This window comes from Filicampus tigris, chromosome 13 (genome assembly GCF_054856515.1).
Source record: "Filicampus tigris isolate MCC_2025a chromosome 13, RoL_Ftig_1.0, whole genome shotgun sequence".
Classification (NCBI taxonomy): Eukaryota; Metazoa; Chordata; class Actinopteri; order Syngnathiformes; family Syngnathidae; genus Filicampus; species Filicampus tigris.
Window position 1 is genome coordinate 12,056,262 of NC_141229.1, and position 16,462 is coordinate 12,072,723.

A 16,462-nucleotide genomic window follows, 5' to 3' on the forward strand; every position below is an offset into this window, starting at 1 on the left:
CACTCCCGTGAGAATAATCTGGTTGCATGCATGAAAAGCAAATTGCCCCTTTTCCCCCTATGGTACAATACAAAATAGTGAGGGACAAAAGTGATATGACTTTGTCTGTATTCTTACATGCCATTCAAAATCTGGGAATTATAAAGATTCAAATATGGGAAGTGGGCATAGCAATCAGAGCTATTTGCAAGAAAAAATATTGTTTGTTATGTGGAGTTGATTAATTGTGATTTGAAGCAATTGAGGCACAATTTTGGACATGACTTGGCAACAAACTGCAGCAGAAGCACCATTGATTAGGTGGCATATTCTCCAATGTGCTTAAGTCAGAAAAGACACGCTGCTGCACACTTTTAGGGCTGCACAGATTCTCCCAACGACTTGAGTGTGTCACTTACGCACCTTCATGAAATGTACGGACTCTGGGTGGAGCGTCCTTGAAATGAGGGTGTTTCATGATAAATCTCGCAGTGTGCACATTCTCCCAGAGTTTTAAGCAACTTTTCCCATCTGCGCTCCGGAGGCTGTGCTAAGGTCAAGCACCCCTCGAATGGTGAAACACCATCTTGTATATTTTGAGTCATTTAAAAAATGCTGAGGCCAGTGATGACTGTCACGAGCCAACTTGGCTAATTTGTGCTCGCATGCGGAAGGGGCAGGGTTGGGTGGCCCACATGTGTTCACCGAATGGCCAGAAGCTGTATATGTGTCCCAACTACATCACAACAAAGCCGAAAGTTGACATTATATCATGTTAACTGGTGAAGAGAAGGATCCGTGCCAGTGAATTTTTTCCTTTACTTGTGAGAATCACTTCCACATGATGATGGGGCTTGGTGTTGAAGCGCCGATAACAAAGAACTACAGTCATTGTAATAATGGGCCGTGAGTTATTGTTTTTTTATGTATTTCATTCACCACACGCGTATTGCGTTGCTTAGCCACTTGGTCAGTTTTCAATTTGCAACCTCTCCTAAGCATGTAGTTATAACCACAGTATTCTGATCACATAACGTTTCTAGGATTTATTAAAAAGTGAATGCAAAAAACATGCTCCCTGGAAATAGCCTGTAGAGCTGCACACACGTCACTGGCGAAGATCAATATAAGTTCTGGATCTACTACTAACTAACCAATATGACTTTCCACACATTAAGTATGCAATGTGACATGAAGTCAGTCAGCATGACAATGAGTAAATAAATATGCAGGTTCATCGCAGTCACCATAGCAGTAAGACAACCCAATGAGCACACTAAGATAATAAACCTTAAGTATAGACTGCAACGTGTGCATATCCACGTTTGGTGTAGTGGTTCAGTCCCCTGACTTCCATGCAGGAGAAGTGGGTTTGGTTCTTATTCAGTGACAGTGTGAATGGTTGTGTCTCTCTATGGTAACTGATCCAAGGTTAAGTCCGTCTATTGCCCATCAGTTGGGATAGGCTGTCGTTCCCCGCAACCCTGAACAGGATAAGCTGTTCGGAAACGGTATTAATGGATAAAATGATGACTTCAAATGAACAGTACTTTATCATTTTAAAGTGATATTTGTACAAGCATATCAATATGGACCACTAAGGTAGTTATCCATAGTAATGACTATAAGTTAAAGCACCTGCAAAATATTGGAAGATATTATTTATGAGGTCAAATTATTACACAACACAGTATTTTTTTTAATGTCTATGACAATATTTTTTTTCTACTTTTTTTACCTAAAGCAAACATCTACACATCTTTTTTATATTGGTAAGTACACAGAAAACCTTTAAAAACGTGTCAAAATGAACCTACATGCTGGAGTATGGCGGTGCCCCTTTGGGCTTTGTGTATAATTATAATTTTGTACTTGTGTGATGCAATAAGAGCGAACAATGGCGCTTAAAAAATAAGCCCTGTACTTGCTGGAGCCAATTATTTTCTAATGATGAAAGTGTGCTTTATCAACGAGGATCAAACTATGCAATTAACACTGGACTCGGATAATACAGGAAGAAGTAAGTAGTTTCCACAGTTTTGAAAATGAAGTGTTGCCCTTGTTATACATCTGATTGTGCCCATCTTACAACAGAGGGATAAAAATGGCGTGATGTAGAGGGCAGCAGAGAGCAGCTGTGCATGAACGAGCGAGAGAAAGTAGGAGTTGGGTGACCTTGTTACTAGTTGGGTTGACTTGGACAGGCTGGTAGGAGGTTGCTGTCTACGGGGAGGGACAGACAGATGCTCGCTCTTCTCCCTGGGCAAAACATCTCGCCCGGTGCAGGCAGAACACAATCTGGCCTGGGCAGCTGTAACCCTAATGATCACTGGTGGCGCTGCACCTGACCGACCCACCAACCAGCTTCGCTTCTCACTCGAGAGAGCCCTCCCCTCCCCTCTGCAGCCTGGACCACCATCTCCTCTTTGACCTCCAATGCCTCCAAACTGTGAGGAGGGAATTTTATGCAAATGTTCTACCTCGGACAGCTGATTCATTGACAACAACCCGATGCTTTCGAACCAGTTGATCATTATAATATCACATGAGTGAATTTTAGCAGAGTGCAGTAACTAACATATGTCATAGCCATGTTTTGCATAGTTACAATTACTGGTATATTCATGAATTGTTTCAGCATTTTCCCCAAAAAGTTAGGCAAAGTTTTGCTGACAAAATCTAGGATCGATATTCTTATTCAAAATGTTGACATTCTGATGGGCCAGAAAAACAAACAAACAACAAATAACAGTAAGGAAATTATTGTTTCTATTTGCTTGTACCCTGAAAAAAAGTCAATTTCATCACATTATTTTTTTGTTCAGTCTGTGTATTTTCCCTCATTGCTCAAATGCACCAATGCTGGCTATGATGGCTATACAGATGACATGCAGCTATATTTATCAATACCAAAGGCCAGGTCCGAAATCTTGGGGTGCTGACTGCCTCCAACCTGACTTTCAGCAATCATATCAAATCAATCGCTCAAACACTGACCAGAACAAAGAGATCAGAACATATTAATGTCCAGAATGTTATGATACTTTGTCTGGGTTTGGGTCATTCCCTCCTTTATGTTGCTAGTCGCTTTGTCCTTTATTTGGTCCCAAAGTGTTGGGCATGTTTTTTTCTGTATGTAAGCTGGAGTTACTCACTTACACACTGTCAGAACGTTTTGCCTTCCATGCCCTTCTCTGCCTTACTCTGAATGTTTGCATATAAAGACGTTTACTTTTCAATTTTTGTCTCTGCTTTTGGGTCCAATTCCTGCTCCAACTGTGACACGAAAGGCTTTAACATTGGCTACCAGTCAGCTGTTATATATATTTCAAAATTATTCTACTGGTCTATAAATCACTGAATGGTTTGGGTCCTGAAAACATTCAAGAAATACTGATTTAATATGAACCCTCTGAGATCTGCAGACTTGGGTCGGTTAGTGGAGTCCAGAGTTCAAAGTAAACATGGTGAAGCTGCATTTAGCTGTTTTGCTGCACACAGATGGAATAAGATTCCATCATACGTGAAGTCAGCCCCAAGTTAATGCTTCTAAACCCAGGTTAAAAAGTTTTTTTGTGTATGCAAAGTTTTAGGATACAATAAAATAGAACTTCAATGTCACTGTCACCCGTGCTTTAAGTGGGCCGGTAGTGTGGAGTACCAGCAGTTCTCAATTTTAGCCTTGATCGTACCGGGATGATTTGTCTGTCGAACCTCCTTTTCAGTCTCGTAGTTCTAGACTTTAGTGTCCTGTGGCATTTTCCAGAGGGAAGAGGGGCTAAAAGTCAGTGCCCAAGGTGGGAGGGGATCATGATTTATCCGGCTTTCTGCAGTAGTCTGGTGTCTCTGATGTGGGTAGCGTACATCCAATCTTCCACTTTTCTGCTTTCTGCACCCACTGCAGGTCCATCCTGTCCTTCACAGTGCAGCTGTTGAACCAACGTGTGCAACAGCAGGCCAGGAGGCTCTCCATGGTGGGTATGTAGAAGTTAATCAGTAGGTGTTGGTGGACTTGGGCTGCCCATAGTTTGCTGAGGAAATACAATCTTTGATATGCTTTCCTCACCTGATGGAAGATGTTGGTTGACCAGGTGAGGTCTGCAAAGGTGTGGACTCTGAGGAACGGAGGAAGGTGTGCTTAGTGCTGTTGGATTTCCTAAATGGCATGATCATCTCCCTCGATTTAGCTGCATACAGGCCTACGTTGTTGCTTTCACAACAATTCCTGAGATGCCGGACCCCTTCCCTGTAGGCTGACTCATCATTGTCCCTGAACAGCCCTACAAAAGAAGTATCGTCAGCAAATGTGATGATGCTGTTAATGAAGTGGATGGGAGAGCAGTCAAGTGTTAAGAGGAACTAGAGGAGGGGATTTAGGACTTACCGTTACCGGATTGAAGTATGGACTGTGTCTATATAAACGTCAAACCAGCATGTACTCTGTCTCTCACCTGATTTCAGTTGGGATAGGATCTAGTTCACCTATGACCCTAATGAGGTCACAAGCAATAGAAAATTGATTTTTGCTCAATGTCTTATTCTAAGGCTGAGAAGTATATTTACTGGGTTGAATAAAACTGCCAGCGTTGAAGAACCCAATCACCAATTAATAATTCCATCTCTCAGCAATGTTTTGAGGCAAGACAAGGCAAATTGATTTGTTTAGCACATTTCATGTGTAAGACAATTCAAAGTGCGTTACATTAAACATTAAAAAACAAAAGAAAAATGTCTGTAAAAACATTACAGAAAGAGAAACTAAATATTAGGACATTACAAAATCACAAAGTATCAGCCTGGATAAAATTAAAGATAGCGTTCAAATGGGGATTAAAACAAGAGATTTAAGGATCGATTCATGAGAATGCTGCATTTAACAATGTTGTCAGCCCTAATTTAAATAAACTGACAGTTTGAGCAGACCTCAGGTATTGTGGGAGGTTGTTCCACAGGTCAGGAGTATACTATCTAAACGCTGCTTTACTTTGTTAGGTTCTGGTAAGACACAAGAGGCCTCACCAGATGACCAGAGGGGCCTGGATGCTTCATACGGTACTAGTACATCTTGCATGAATTTAGGTCCAAGACCATTTAAAGATTTATAGACCAGCAGCAAGATTTTAAAATCTATTCTTTGACTCACTTTGGCACGGTGGACGACTGGATAGCACGTCCGCCTCAGAGTTCAGAGGTCGTGGGTTCGATTCCGGCTCCGGCCTCCCTGTGTGGAGTTTGCATGTTCTCCCCGTGCCTGCGTGGGTTTCCTCCGGGTACTCCGGTTTCCTCCCACATTCCAAAAACATGCATGGTAAGTTGATTGGACGGTCTAAATTGCCCCTAGGTGTGATTGTGAGTGCGGATGTTTGTCTCTGTTTGCCCTGCGATTGGCTGGCAACCAATTCAGGGTGTCCCCTGCCTACTGCCCAAAGACAGCTAGGATAGGCTCCAGCACGCCCGCGACCCTTGTGAGGATAAGCGGTAAGGATAATGAATGAATGAATGACTCACTGGAAGCAAGTGTAGTGATTTGAGGATAGGTGTGATGTGTTCCAGTTTCCTGGTGTTTGTAAGGACAGTGGCAGCAGCATTTTGGATCAGCTGCAGCTGATGACGTGTAATGACACCATTACAGTAATCTAGCCTACTGAAAATAATGTTCTTTGTCTGACTGAGATAGAAAGCCAGACAGAAAAATTTGAGCTATTTTTTTTCAGGTGGCAATAGGCAGATTAATCATGTATTTTAATTGGTTGTTAAAATTCAGGTCTGTTCGATAATTACACCAAGGTTTCTTGATTGATTTGTAACTTTCAATGACAGAGTTTAGGTGAGCGCTGATCTTGGACCTTTCAATTTTGGGTCCCCAAAAAAACCACTTCTGTCTTTTCTGGGTTGGGTTGGAAAAAATTCTGGTTCATCCACCCATTAATTTGATGAATACATTTACTTAATGAAAGAAGGGATTGTCGTCATGTGATGACGCTGAAATGTAAATTTCCGTGTCATCTGCATAGGTATGGTAAGGGATGTTGTGATGCGCCATAATCTGAGCGAGGGGCAGCATGTAGATATGAAGTGGTCCAAGAGAACCCTTGTGGAACCCCACATGTGATCTTTTTTACTCAGACTCATGACTACCAATTGAGACAATGTAGTCCATATCTTGCAAGAAAGATTTGAACCAATTTAACACAGTGGCCATAAATCCCCTCCACTGTTGTAGTCTGTCAAGCAGTATATTGTGATCATCTGTGTCAAATGCAGCACTGCGGTCTAGCAATACCAAGACGACGTTCTCGAAGGCATCATTCTTGAGATGTATTTCATTCAAGACTTTAATAAGTGCAGTCTCGTTGCTCTGGTGTGGTCGAAATCCAGACTGAAATGCATTAAAGAGATTGTTTTGCATCATAAAAGGGAATCAGAGGGAATTAGTCGATTTGTTTTTGCATAATCCTGCTAATAAACAAAATGATCGATAATGTAGCCTCCCTAGTGGAGGTAAATGTTGCATTCCCCTGCTCTCACCTGGTGAGATAATGATTGATATGCACACCTAGCTGGTAATGTGCCGCAATAAACTCCTGGCACCACTAAGTTAGCAGTACATAAAAGATTTAAGCATTCCTTGGTAGTAAATTACTTACAGATTGGGAGATGTTTGCAAGAAAATATGGCGGCAGGCTCTTACGACAACAAATTGATGGGATCCTCTCGGAAATAGAAGCCTCCAAATATGAGTGAGAATGATGGTTTAGCCAGGTGCGCTTTTCATTGAACTCGTAACTTTTACAGCTTCATATGCTGCAGGATAAAAAAAAACAGTACTTTGAAATGTAATGGTCGATTAACACCCACACAGGAGTGAATAAACAAAGGAAACAAGAGTAATTACCAAAGAAATATATTTAAAGGGAATAATAAGTACTCCAAACATGTTTTTTGTCTGAATAAATGATGAGTTGTTAAAACCCCCCTTAATCCATATTAATCAAAGCTGTTGTTTTCAGTAAATAGTATTTTCTCAGGCACGTAAATTACACATGAAAAGGTCAACCATGACAGGCTCCCGCCATAAACATTTTAATCTCATTTAATTCGTTAATTCATCCCACTGACCTGTCACTTTATTCTCCTCTATATACAGTATGAGGAATGGATTAGCACAGATGAGTAGAAGGAGGATGAAATGTTTTTCCCTTTATGGGAGCACTTTCAAAAGGGGGTGCTAGTTAGCTTCTTTTGGTTCCAGAGCATTAGTAGAGTCCATCCACAGTGCAATGAGGAAATGGAGAAAGTAAATGATCTTATCTTTTTTTTATGCTAGTGTTTCATTTTGAATTTACAGAATTGTACTTTTTTTTAATCATTATTGAAGACTATCCTTAGCCGTGAATGTAGTTTGGATAAGCCATATAGAAAATAGACGGATGGATGGATAGATTTATTATTATTAGTAGTAGTAGTAGTAGTAGTAGTAGTACATAGTAGTAGTAGAAAAAAACTCATAGATTGTACATTACATATTTTCTGTCAATATTAAAAAATATTGACAGAAAAGAAAGGAAAAACTGTGTGTGTGTATCCGTGTGTATGTGCGTGTGTGAGTGAGTGAGTGAGTGAGTGAGTGAATGCTTGAAGGGAATTTAAGCAGGTAGACATAGAAAAAGAAGACAGATGATGTTGAGAAGTATGATTGGGTTATGTTACTCAGAAATATTGGTGTCTTTTTTTTTCCTCTATAAAACCAAATTATTGTGGAAATTTTAATAATTAATTTTCTATGAGACAAGTTAAAAAAGCTACATGTAATGTAGGAAAATGATGGCCACATCTGTAATTGTAATACACCCATTCAAGATTTAAGATTTTCATTTGACATATGCACAGTAAACAGCAACACCGAGCATTGAAATTGTTACATTGGTAGTCTCTCCACGTTTACAAAGAACATAAAAGATTACATAAAAAAAACAGTTTTAAATAATTTAAGTTAAATAGTGAAGGAAGGGTGGCTAGACAATGTATAGTAGAACAACTTAAAAGCAGCAATTTAAAAAACAAATGTATTCAAATTCAACAGTAATGGTATTATTAGTGCAGAGATGTATGTAATGTGCAAAGATGCAGGCATTGAACTATTCAAGAGTTGCATGTTCCAGAGGTATTGCACAGTGTAAACATTCAATTGAGCAGGATTACGAAAGAAGAAAAAGTACACCGGTAGTTGACAGATTGTGATGTCATTTGAGAAGGAGCTTGATGGAATGTGGGTAGAATTTTTGTTTTGTTTTTTGTTTTATTGTTTTTCTGGCGGTGACGCTCCTGTAGCATTTGAAAATTGTGTGTCGTAGATGTGTGTTGTCTCCAGTTCTGTGCCCTCTTTGTGGTACAGCTGTCATATATGTGGTGTGCTGGTATGAAGGCTACTCCACAGATGTGTTGTGCAGTTTTAATGACATGCTGGAGAGCCTTCCTGTCCTGTACGGCACAGTTCCCATACCAGACTGTGAGGGAGTTGGTCAGGATGCTCTCCACTGTGCATCTGTAGAAATTGCCGAGCAGTTTGGGGGTAATTCCAAATATCCTCAGCTTCCTCAAGAAATACAGCCTCTGTTGAGTTTTCTTGATTATATACTATATATTGTGGGTCCATATGTCTTGAGTCCCGTTGATGACAAGTGGTGAAAGATGCTCTTTCCTCCGCCTTCGATCGATCGACTCTTTGTAGTCTTTACAGCATGAGAGTCTTGAATGCACCCAATACGTGAATGTATTGGATGCATGTTGATCGGCGTATCAATTATAGATTAATGCAGTTGTTGAAGGGGCATCCTACAGGAATAGAGAGGGCATATACTTCTACGAGAATGGTGCGTCGACCCAATGAAAAAAATTCATATAATTTGTATAACGGATACCAGCTGTTGTAAAAGCTCACTTCGCGTACCTTCTAATACAGTGATAAAGCAAATCGGCGACCTGGAATTTTAGCTCAGTTGTTGGCTCCTGAGTTGGCGGCATGTGTTCAATCTCCAAGTTGGGTGGTTGCTGCAAGAGTTAAAAGGCCACCGGTTACACGTCTGCCGCCGATCGTGAAATGATATCCGATTGAAAATCCGCTTATGTTCAAAAACAAATGTTTTCACCCGTGAGTGTGAACCAAATCAAACATCTCTGAAGAGATCTGAACATTTCAAGTCGACCGAATACCCACCTGCCTTACCAAAGCCTCCTGTGGTTCCATTGGCACTCTCAAAACAGTGGCACTACTAAAAGTACATACGTGCTTTTCCTTCAACCAAGCAGGCCCAGATTTCTCACTAAATCTGTGAACAAAGTAGACGAGATCCTTATATTTCAGTGCATTGATACATTTCTGTAAATGTAAAATATGTGCCTTCCCTAAAAGGTTTGGGAAACACTGCATAAGAATCCCAAATATGATTACCTATTATTACCTTTTGGCAGCAGGTAGAAGTGGAATTATACTTGTAGAAGCCTCAAAAAGAGGAAAAGTAAGGGAGTGGTTGACAGAATCCATTGATGTTGTACAATCTCAAATCTTCCACATGAGGTCGCAGAACGGTCAGGCTTGCTGCTGCTCCTCTTCCTAGGTGGCTTCCAAGTTTCGCCGTTACCACAAATTTGTCATAGTTCGAATATTATCAAAATTGTTTATAAAGCACAACATAATCCAAGTTTCTAAGGGTTAACACTGGAAATTGTCTAATTTTGTGAAGTTACAAGAAGTGCCAAAGTGTCATTCTGGAGATTGAAAAAGCTCTGACCAGAAACGTTTTTAATAAATCTATAAGAGATGATGTCATCAGTGGAAACAAAAGAACAGCCGGGCAGCAGCCCATTTTGCGGTTTGATAAACAGCAAACTTTTGCTGATATAAACTGTTAATAGGGCTTTCGACCTGTGAAAATGTCTTTTATTCATGAGCAGTGCTGTGCATGTGTATATGGTTGCGTGCATGTACTTATGTATGTGTGTGTACGTGCGTGCAAGTGTGTGTTTGGAGACAGGCGCAGGCCAAGAATGTGTCTGTGACTGCTGCTTTCTGTATCTGCCTTCACTGGGTGACACCGGTGACACAGACATTTCCCAGCAGCTTCCTTGCAGTTCTGAGCCATCGCTGTCCTTCCGGGAGCCAATCTATACGCACACATGCACACACACACACACTCGGTGCCACTAGCACACACTATCGCTCTGTCCTTCCCCTCGCTGGGTCGGCAATAGGCTCTGTGTTAGTCCAAGCAGACCCGGACTGTCAGGACCATATGACCCCCAGCAGGGGCTTCTCAAACATGCTGGCCAAGAACTGCTTCTGTTTTCTGTGTTTGCAGCACAACACTTTGTTCATTCGTTGCAGAGAGTTACCCATCCATCAGATGGCTGATGATGACCACATGGTGGAATTTAGTTAGTTGTGCAGAAATATCTGCTGCTGTGGAAAAAATATATTTCCTCAGAGAGTTCTTTGCCATGAGGTGCCAAGCTGAACTTCCAGTGACCAGTATGAGAGAATTTTAGAGCGATCACACCAAATTTAACACAAAGATGCATTGTACTGTATGCCGTTGCATAAACTAGTTTGTTGGGCACCATTGGTAACCTTGAATCCACCAATGTCGAAACCGTTATAAACCTTTTAGGTTTGTGCAATTTTGCATCAGCTCACAACTGTCATCAAATTCAGTTTTGTTAGACAGCATTACATAGTCAAGAGAGGTAAGCTCCTATAAGCATCTAATCACCAGTTCAGTCTGAGGGAGCATTCAGTCTAGTTTAAGCATCTCAGCACATTCACTTGTTCAATGTTTTCTGAGGTAATTGCAGTTTCTTGCTAGACATATAAATGAGCAAGTGGGGTGATCAGATGACTAACAAGACAACCAGTAGTCCGGAGTCCTGGCGATTGAGATCATGTATGATCTGCAGGGAGTTCACATCCTCTAAGAACAGCACAGTTGTCTATCTCACATGTTTTCTCTATCAGACTCTCGTCATCCGGCGGCCGAGCACGTGTCCAAATTAGTCGCCCGTATCTTCCGTTATCTGTCCGCGGATGACCAGATTCAACCTCTTCCCGGGCCTTCTGCTGCATGGACTGCTGCAGCATGAAGAAACCCAGGCTACAGATCCCCGGTTTGAGCCTCAGCAGACCCTCAGAACTCCGAAGCAAGGAAAAGGGCCGTGCTTCCTTTTAAGGCGGCTGGCCTTGCTTTGGTTTATACAGTAAATATAGGAGATATAAATTATATACTTATATACCAAGCAGGGGCCGACAGGTTCCCGAGGTGAAAATGCCTTCCAAAAGATTAAGGCAAAAACGTCTTCTTTCAGATTGTTGGTTTTGAACAAAGGATATCTGGTTGCACTTTAAACAAAAGTAGGCTATAATAAGAATAATTTTGAAAAAATATAATTTTACTAGGGATGCACTGAATTGAAAATTCTAGGCTGAAACCCAAAATGCCAAAACCAAGGCAGAAAACTGAAACACCGAAGAAATACCATCAAATCCTTAAAAAAAAAAATCTTGATTGATTCTGATTTTTTTTTCATGCAATGTGAACAATAGAATTCCAATTTTTTTTTAAATCCGACTCAGGCCTCTTTCATATGTGGAAATTGAATGTAATGAGACTGCAGTCTGGATGCTCAGCTGATGCTCATGCAACCTATCAGACGGCGACAAACATCACAATTGCTCAACAAAACAGATAAGATCAATAACCAATGGCAGTCAGAGGAATGGAAAACACGGTAACACACAGCCACGAACGATCGGGTTGGAAGGCAATCTCCAAGTGCCCACTTCGCTGCAGTGATCTGTCATCACCCTGCCCAAATTTACGTCATACGCCCGTGGAGGTCTGCTTGCAGTTCCTTATAAACATACTTTGGGTGCTTCTATATCATGCATGGACATGCATGGAAAATAACACAATTTGGGTAAAAAAGGGACCGATCCACTAATTGGGTCTATATGACCCAACTTTCTTGTATTGTTTTGTTCAAAACAGTCCAATTTTTGGGGTAGTTTTGTACAAAACTGCAGTTTTTTCGTTTTTGTTTTAGCAGAAAACAAACAGAGAAAGTTGGGTCAAATTGACCAACATCTTTTTTTTTTAAACAAATTTTTATTTTTTATTTTTAACCCAACTGTTTTTAGTTTGTGCAAAATGTGTTGGTTTGGCCCTAGATTTATTTTTGCAATGGGGGAATATTTGTTTTTGTTTTGAAAAACACCTGCAAAAAGGTGGCTTCGGTCTACATCAGATTCATGCTGACCTTGTTTGCATTTGCGGAATGGCCACACTCAGTGGAGGTCCTGGCAGCATATAAACAGCAAATGGAAGATTAGAATGCGCACTTGGCTTACAATGCTACACGAGTCAAGCCCTTCATGTGACGTCTTGAGTAAGTGTCAAATAGAAAAACCTCAAAGGAAAAGATTAGCTAGTTGTCTATGCATTCATCTTAATTCATGTATTATTTTTCATGTGACTTTCCACCACCTTTGGTGCAAGAGTAATTTAAATTGCAGCAAAACTTCTCAGGTCCAGCCAAGATAGGAGTTTGACTATTTGAGAGAAGTGCTGCTCTGTTGTCTTTCATGTAATATTCAGGGTACAAAATATCACAGCACGGCACATGAAATCAAGAAGACACAGCATACATGTAGCGTTCCAGACGCGTGCATATGCATACATTCACAAGTTGCAGCAGGGCCCAGTGGAGCCGGATAGCGTGCATGTTTGAGGGACAGGGGGGATGCAAAGAGGTGCCAAAGACCACAGCTCGATGTGGGTGCCAAACAGCACTGCGCGCCCGCTGCCATCCAAACATAAATAAAGTGCTTTTGGCTGCTTTCAGCCACCAGTGTGTGCCGCGTAGCCGCCAAGCATGACGTTCAAAACGGGACAAATTTGATACAATCACAGGCTGGAAATAAACACGTCTTGGACCGAGAGGGTGTGAATCAGATGGTCAGTCAGTTATTAAGTTTCCTAGCACAACTTCAAGCTTGATTTACTCTTTAGATAGGTTTCTTCTCATTTACTTCATCTTCATACTGAGTGGTGCCAATTTGAGTTGCGCATACAGTATTTAATTGCATAAACAATTGTAAATTCTTCCAACATTGTATTAGTGTGTTGAGATATGGCAATCACCAAGAGTAGGGATGTTCGATACCACATTTTTTTCAAACCAATACCAATTCACTCTTGAGTACTCACTCATACAAATTCCAAGTACAACCAGTGTTTATCATACATAACATTTCAATTAACACAATGACAGATGATTCTAAACGAAGACATTTCTGTCTGTATGACGGACATGATGACTCACCGATGTTCCAAACGGCTGCAGTGTACCACGTAGAACTAGCAAAGAAGATTATTCAATGTCAGATAGTTTTTGTAGTATCGGTAGCTGGTATACTTCATGAATACTCGATGCCTTGGAATGAGGCTGGTATTGGCCCAATACCAATACATATGTAGACTCGATTCCACCACAGAATACTGAAGCAATTCCAGGCTGGGGTACAAAGAACAAAACAAGGATGGTATCACAGCAATCAGGTTGGATTGGATTAATTGAATGCATCCATCCATCCATCTATTTTCTTATTGCTTTTCTTAATAAGGGTCACGAGTGAACTGGAGCCTATATCTTTGCCAATGGCAAAACCTGGACTCGTATCCAGCCAATTGATACACATATAGGCAACCATTCACGCAGGGATTATAAATTAAGAAAGTAAAAACCCTGCCATTGTTCGTCTTTAGCCACGGATGCTTCTACTCAACCGGCAGGTAAACGAGATTGTTTGTTTGGTGAATTCACACCAGTGGACAATTTAGAGTCAGCTAACATCAAGAAACCCCAAGCAATGGGGAAATAATGCAAACTCCAGACAGAAAGGCCAAGATTGACACCCCAAATAACCAGAGGTGGGTACCAGGTCCAGAAAGTAAAAACCCTGCCTCAGTTTGGCTTTAGCCACAGGTGCTTCCACTCAACCGGCAGGTAAACGAGCTCAGTTGATTAGAGGCACCTGTGGCTGAAGCCGGACTGTGGCAGGGTTTTTTACTTTCTGGACCTGGATTACCCACCTCTACAAATATCAGAACGGTTAGGAAAACATGCTAACTACTCGGCCACAATGGTGCTCGTGAATTTACAAATGCTTCTGAAAAAAAAAATGTCATTCTACGTTACTATCTACTTGGGAAAAATGGCTCACAAATGAAACAGATCATGTGACGTCAGGAAAGTTAGCTGCAATTGGCTCCAGCTCACTGGCAACCTGAATGAAGATAAGTGCTATAGACAATGGATGAAAGGATGCCTGTTAAAATGTTCCCTAAAACTAGTCGACCAGTGTCTCGGAACAGATTGTGTTTGACCTTTGAGGTACCACCGTGGTTGCTAATTTCCTGTTAATCACACATGACACAAAACATTCCTTCAGCTGTGTTTACTTGATACACTATTTGGTCCCATAGCTGTGAGCGAGTGTACATTCGTGCGCGTGTGTGTGCGCGTGTGTGTGTGTGTGTGTGTGTGGGAGTGCGTGGGTATGTGTGTGCCCCTGTGCTTGTGTGACGCTCCACTTCCAAATAGCCGCAGGCCCCATCGCCTTTCTTCACCCTTGTATCAGTGCTGACTGATTAAGGCCCTGATCTCCACTGCTTCTTGAACAACACTCACACTGCTGATGGCGTCTTGCACCCCGTGACTCTAGGGTGGGTAACAGGCAAGTTGCCATGGCAACACACCACACTCTCTGCCAAGGAGCTGACCCGCTGCCCACAAGCTCTGCCGAACAAAAACCATCTCGGTGTTCGCGTCTCGTACGCTCCTATTGTGTCCTCATCTTTGTTTACGGATCAAGTAGTTCACTGCATGAGCTGCCCCTTCAAGTGAAAAATAACAATGTTTTGAGGGGGCTTGCATATCTTCATGAAAGCATACATGTTATTAAGACACCTGGGAAGTAATTTAAATTGTGGAGGGAAAATGCCTTCTTGAAAAACTGAGCTTCAAGTAGGGCTGTCAAAGTTAAAGCATTAACTATGGAGATTAATTACAATTTTATAACGCACAAAAAAATTAATAACTCTGTTAACTCAGTTTTAATTACTTCCTGTGGCAGCTGACCTGTGCGCACTTTGTAGCCAAACTTAGAGCAGAGTCACTGTCGCAAAGACGGACTTTTTACTTTAAAAAGTTGCTCATCGGCTCATTGGAAAAATCCCAAATAATAGGCACACTTTGCAAAGCCAAATTCAAATACCATATCAGTGGTACGTCGTTGGTGTATCATTCAACTGTTGTATTTTAGAGGAAAAGAATCTAATTAAAGGATCAAAGACATTTATTAGAACAGTTTTTTAATAGAAATGTACTTTTATTTTTTTCCACATTAATTCCAAGATTTTACTCAAGTAAATATCGGTTCCAAGCTTCGTAAAAAATGGTAGTTAAAAAATACGATTAATCGTGATCAATTATGGAAAATGTTGTGATTAAATAGTCAAAAAAAATTAATCGTTTGATTAATTTCAAGCTATTATTTTTCAATTCCAATTTAGTCAACAGGTACTGAATACAATTTACAGATATAAAAATTTTAAACATTTAGGTACATTTCAGAGTCTGTATTCTTTCTTTTTTTATTCAATGAGTTGAATCAGTGCTTCTTATTATCCACACGTTACATCTACTTAAGTAAATAGTGTGAGTACTTTAGCCACCTCTGAAAAAATGTACTATTATTACATTATGTACTACTGCCAGTATATTGAAGAATAGAGGCATCTGAATTTGTCAGCCTATCTTGCTTTTTCAGGCTTGTGATTGGCCCAAAAATAATTTTCCATGTGGGCACAAAGTATTTTGTTGAACAAGCTACTTGAGTGAAAGTTAGATTATTCATCACAGTAAGAGGTGAATGTCCGTCGGCCCGGCGAAAGTGGAAGCCAAGACTCATTCCCATGGAAGAGTTATTCCAGGCACTGGATGCACCACTCCATTCCAGAGCATTGACTCTCACAGGAAGTAACACATTAACAGAACAATCAGGTTCCTTGTTAGGGAGCTTTACACAGCCAGAGAAAAATCGTTAACACCACTGGAAAGGGAAGGGGGGCTCTGGTCAGTTGATCGGCCAGACAGATGAAAGTTGCACTGAGTGCAAAACTCTGATTTGTTCTCTACAAGTTGGAGCTTTTACACGTATTTTAATTTGATTTTATTTAGCTAAAAATGTAAAAAATAGCCATCCCAATTAAGGATTACTTGTCTGCTACATTAGTTAGAGTTGGATTTTTATTATCTTTTTTTCTTTCAAATCATAGTATGTCACAAATATTGCCAATTTGTGGTGTCACAGCAGATTGCAGGCCCAGGAGAAAAAAAAAAACACATTCTTGAACAACAAAACTGAAAC

At 40.8% G+C, this 16,462-nt stretch overlaps 1 long non-coding RNA gene across 1 annotated transcript; it reads right to left on the reverse strand.

Moving 5' to 3' along the window:
- Positions 1 to 8,066: 8,066 nt before the first annotated feature.
- LOC147137604 (uncharacterized) lies at positions 8,067 to 9,723 on the reverse strand. Its single transcript, XR_015089390.1, has 4 exons — positions 9,441 to 9,723; positions 9,197 to 9,308; positions 8,930 to 9,030; positions 8,067 to 8,814 (listed from the first exon to the last, which is right to left on the reverse strand). It is a non-coding gene; the product is annotated as an uncharacterized LOC147137604 (long non-coding RNA).
- Positions 9,724 to 16,462: the final 6,739 nt, after the last annotated feature.